This window comes from Carlito syrichta, unplaced genomic scaffold (assembly GCF_000164805.1).
Source record: "Carlito syrichta isolate Samal-C Ts95f unplaced genomic scaffold, Tarsius_syrichta-2.0.1 Scaffold117926, whole genome shotgun sequence".
Classification (NCBI taxonomy): Eukaryota; Metazoa; Chordata; class Mammalia; order Primates; family Tarsiidae; genus Carlito; species Carlito syrichta.
Window position 1 is genome coordinate 121,146 of NW_007062022.1, and position 5,920 is coordinate 127,065.

Consider the following 5,920-nt stretch of genomic DNA (forward strand, 5'->3'; position numbering starts at 1 on the left):
AAAAAAAAAAAAAAAAAAAAAAGATGCAGTATCTGGGATAGATTTTGGACTATTAACAAGGTAGATTATTCCATATTATGCAAAATTGCTAACAAGTAATATTACTAAGACAGAAGTTTCAGCAAGAACTTCCATAATCAAAAACAAGAAAAATGAGTTTTTCGTTAAACTCAGAACAGTGGACAATAAGCTGATTATAGGTGAAAGTTATGATTCTATTTGGTTTATGGGGAGCTCTGATGCCTACAAAATTTTCAAGGAAGCAAAATGAACATATTCACAAAAGATAAGAATACTTTATTAGTCACAGGAATGTCTTGCTATGTCTTCCCATATTATTACTACTAAACAAATTCAAATTAAGTGTTCAAGAAGTTTTTTACACTAGAAACTATGTTAGCCTATTGAATATAAGGGGGGAACCCAGTCAAACTGGAATTAGCTTTTGAAGGGTGGGCCCCCTGTAGTACAGGCTTTCCCTGCTAGGTAAGTTTTCTAGGAACCCTTCGGCATCAGTGTACCAGCTAGCATTGTTGTGAGAGGCTGTTAGGCTTCAGTGAATCTTTTTTGGAGGTTCTTTCAACGTGCTCATTTTATGATGGGTGATTTATGAGCGCACCTGCCCATACCTCACTGAGTGTTCAGCAGTTTGGGGCAAAAAATGGCATGACCGCTGCACCTCACCCTCTCCATTCATCAGATCTCATCCCCAAACAACTCTTGTTTCCCTGGATGAAAAAAAAATCCTCAGAGAAAAACATTGTGGAAGAGATGAAACAAAAACAGTGGCAGCACTAAAGGGCATCAAATTTGACAAGTTCAAAAACTGTTTTGAGCAGTGGAAAAAGCATCTTGATAGGTGTATTGCCTCAAATGGAGAGTACTTTTAAGGTGACTGAAGTTAATCATGTAAGAATAACAGATACCTGAAAAAAAAAATGCCCAGTCTCACGAATCATCAGAGAAATGCAAACCAAAACCACAATGAGATACTTCCTAACTCCAGTAAGGATGGCCCTCATCAATAAATCAAAAAACAATAGATACTGGCTAGGGTGCAGAGAAATGGGAGTGCTTCTACACTGTTGGTGGGAGTGCAGGCCAGTTCAATCTCTATGGAAAGCAGTGTGGCAATTCATAAAGAATTAAACATTGGCCTTCCATAGGATCCAGAAATCCCTCTCTTGGGAATATACCTGCAGAAACACAAATTGTTCTACAAAAAAGATACCTGCACACGCATACGTATGCTGCACTATTCACAACAGTAAAAACATTGAAAAAACATGGAACTAGCCCCGCCACCCATCAAAGTGGACTGAATAAAGAAAATGTGGTACATATACATGATGAAGTATTATGCAGCCATAAAGAATAAAATCATGGAATTTGCAGCAAATTAGATAGAATTGGAGATCATCATACTTAGTGATCTTTCACAGAAATGAAGAACTGAATACCAAATATTCTCACTCATAAGTGGGACCTGAACATTAATCACATTAGCACAAGGGAGAGATTGGCAGGGGAGGGAGGAGGGGAGGGCACATAGCATCACAAAGTATACCTGGTTCTAAAACAGGGGAAGTGAAGGCCAGTTGGAGGCGCAAACTTCACCTGAACAAAGACTGCCTGTGTAACTAATCCTGGCTTGTATCCCACATATCTATAAAAAAAGAATAAATACACAAGTTTTAATAAATTCAGTTTTTTGGATCACCCTGCGTATATATAACTTCTGTGCCATAAAATAGAGAACATACATATTCTAGCACATATGGAACAATTGAAATATTTGCCACTGTAAAACATGAATCCAGACTTAGGGAAGGAGAGATTTAATTCAGAAGGATTGTTGCAATGGGGAGATCAGCAAATGTCCAAGAGACACACAGAAAAAAGACATTTTCTTTTATATAGAAGCAAACAGGCCTAGAAAGCACCAGGTATGGGGCAGTGGGTGAGCACCTGCCTGACCTACAGTTATTCAAGGAATGTTTTATCTAAAGATCATCATACTTTTGACAGGGGATATTATTGTAGTGCCCCATGGTGGGCCAAAGATGAGAGACCTGAAGGAAGGAGTGAAGCTTAACTAACATTTGATTAAGGCAAAATAATCAGCATTGTTCTCACTGATCAGTAGTGGCAAACAATTCAGTAACCCTCGATGAGATAAAGGGTGGGAATTTGATGAGTAAGGATCTGGCTTTTTCCTATGTACACAAGGGAACTATCATTAGACCTCATGAAGTCCTAATGGACTTCTTGGCAATAAGCTGTTTCCAAGGAAAGAAAGGGGTATGTGTGCGGGGTTCCTTGACCTTAGATATTTTTCAGGATTATGAACTTGGAGTAAACTTCAACACTGTCTCCATGTAACACCAAGCGAACTTTAAAAATATTAAATACACATGTCATATTTGGAAAATGAAACACTAAAAACTTTAATTATGGCTGGGCATGGTGGCTCAAGCCTTTAATCCACGCACTTTGGGAGGCCAAGGCGAAAGGATTGCCTGAGTCCAGGGGTTCAAGACCAGCCTGGGCAACTTGGTGAGTTCTTGTCTCTACAATAAATCAAAAAATTAGCCAGGTGTGGTAGTGCGCACCTGTAGTTCCAGCCACTTGGAAGGCTGAGGCGGAAGGATCGCCTGAGCCCAGCAGGTCGACACTGGGGTGGCCGTGAGTGTGCCATTGCACGCCAGCTTGGGAGTGCTGGATATCAATGGATACATAAAGTGAGACTCTGACCCAAAAAACCCCACAAAACTTTAATTATAATCTGATTTTTAGTGATAATAGTTGAAATCATGGGGAATGTTACTTTTCTTTATCATTATGTCATTTATTCAGTGCATGCAGATTCAAGCACACAGATGATGTTCTCAGGCCCCTGGCTTTTGCCAATGCCTCAACACACCTTTCCAAAGGTGTCCTCCACACAATGGCAACTTTTAGGTTGAAACATCACCTCAGAGATTTTGGATGCCAACTTGTTTTCTGTGTTCATGTGGGGACAAGGGTGTGTCTTTTGGCAGCACTCTTGAGTATCTTCCAGAACCTCACAATCCATCCCAGAAACTCCATGTGGATAGAGTTTAAAGTAAAAGTTCCAACTTCACTGGATTTTCCATGAACTTGTGCTGGATGTTGCACATTCCTATAAATGCAGTTGTATTTATATGCATTTCCACACAACAGAGAGCAAACAATGAACACAATGGCTATAGTAAATTTTATCAATAATTACTTTATATGTAAATGATTTATACTCCCTCATCAAAGGCTGTAGAGGAACTGAATGGATAAACATGAACAACCAAACAAATAAAAATCAAGACACAATATATGCTGTTTAAACTCACTTTATATGCAAGAACACATAAAGACTGAAAGTGACAGGATGGAAAATGACATTCCATGTGAACAATAACAGAGAGCGGGGTGGCTACACTTACAGAAGACAAAACTGACATTAAGTCAAAGCTATGACAAGATACAAGGCAGTTTAATGATTAAAAGATCAATTCAACAGGAAGATATAATAATTATAAGTATATATGCACCCTCCATCACAGCACTGAAATAAATAAAGCCAACACTGAAAGACCTGAGGGGAGAAATAGAGACAATACAATAATAGGAGATTTCAGTACCCCTCTCTCTACAATGGATAGATCATCCAGAGAGAAAACCAACATGGAAACAGCAGAACAAACAACACTACAGACCAAATGGACCCAACAGGCATAAGCACAACTTTGCACACAACTGCAGAATTCACATTCTTCTCAAGCACCCACAGAACGTTCTCCAGGACAGGTCACAAGTTAAGTCACAGAACAAATGTAGGAAAATCAAAATCACCCCAAATATCTCTTCCATACACTAAAGAATAAGAAATTAATAACAGCTAGAAAAAGGAAAATTTCACAACTATGAGGAAACTAAACATGTTGCTGACTAACCCTCAGACAAAATAGGGAATCCAAAAGAAATTTTAACAATTTTATAAGATAACTGAAAATCAAAACACAACAAATCAAACTTATGGGAAGCAGTAAGAGCATTAACAAGAGGCATGCTTACAGTAACAAACTGTATTAAAATAAGAAAGATCTCTAATAAGCAACTTAACTGTAAATCTCAAGGGCTACAAAAAGAAGGAACTAAGCCCGTGATAGCAAGTGGAAGAAAATAATAAAAGTTAGAGTGGAAATATATAAAATAGGGAATAGAAACAACAACATACAAAATACGCAAAAACGAAGAGTTTTCTTATCAAGAGAATAAATAGACAGACCCTTACTTAGACTAAGGATTACAGAGGGAAGGTGTAAATATCACCAGAGCAAAGAGGAGACATTAGAACAGATACCTTGAAAATAACAAGGATCGAAGGAACTACTGTGAAAAATGATATGCCAGCAAATTGAATAACCCATAAGAAATGGATGAAGTTCCTATGAACATGAAACTCACCAAAACTGAATCAAGAACAAATAAAAAGCCTGAAGAGACCAATAACAAATAAGGGGATTGAATCAGTAATCAAATACCTCTCAACAAATAAAAGCCCAGGAACAGATGACTTCACAGGTGTATTCTACTCAACATTCATAAAAATTAAGGCAAGGGTATGACAAGACACAATAAAGTTTAAGCTAAAATAATTACAAGATCAATAGGAAGATCTAACAATTATAAATATATATTCATCCTCCATCAGAGCATTGACACAAACATTGAAAGACTTGAGGGTGAGAAATAGACAATAATACAACAGTAGAAAATTTCAGTACCCCTGGACAATATAGTCCAATCTGGGCAACATAGGGAAATATGGTATCTAGATTTAAATTTTAAAATGTTTAAAGTTTTTATTTTTATTTTTATTTTGAGTCAGAGTCTTACACTGTCACCCAGGCTGAAGTGCAGTGGCTTGCTCACGGCCACCCCAGCATCGACCTGCTGGGCTCAGGCGATCCTTCCGCCTCAGCCTTTCAAGTAGCTGGAACTATAGGCATGCGCTACCATGCCCAGCTAATTTTTTGATATATTGTAGAGACGAGGTCTCACCAAGTTGCCCGGGCTGGTCTCAAACCCCTGGGCTCAGGCAATCCTCTCGCCTTGGCCTCCCAAAGTGCTGGGATTACAGGTTGAGCCACCGAGTTCGGCCTAAAAAAATATTTTTAAACCAGACACCTCAATAGATGCAGAAAGACCATTTGACAATATTAAGAACAGTGATTGCTACTCTAAGTGTGATATTTAAAAAATGCAAACATAAGAAATTGTTTATTAAAAGAAAATATATGTATTAAGTATAATTGGATGGAACCAAATCAAGGGGGGAGAGTATTGGGTGTCAGTATCCTTAGTAAAAGTAGCACAAATGTCTGCTTCCCTGCAAGATCCCCTGGTTCTGAACAGGAATACCAGGGAGCAGAAGTGGCAGAATAGCCCCCAAAGATCAGGCAATGGAGATTATCCACTGGGCACAAGCTATAGGTGGAAATCTTGGAGATTTCTGCTCTTTTGCATTGTTTTGTTTTCAGTTACTTTGCCAGATACTGGTGAACCTCCACACATTTGATTTTCTTTCCTTTTTTAAATTTTTTATTATAAAGATGTGGGATACTATTCAGGGTCAGGTATATCAATGTTCATTATGCAGGCACCCTTGTTGATGAGGTATGCCCCTCACTCCCCTGGTAGTTTCCCTCAACTGCCAATCCCACCCCTTTTCCCCTTGCGGTTTCCCACTACTGCCAATCCCTTTCTTCTGGTATTATGATAATTATTCAAGGTCCACTTATGAGTGAGAACATGTGGTACTCTGTTTGTTTCTGTGATACATCACTCAGTATTATAGACTCTAAGTCCATCTAAGTTGTTGCGAAGTTCATAATTTTGT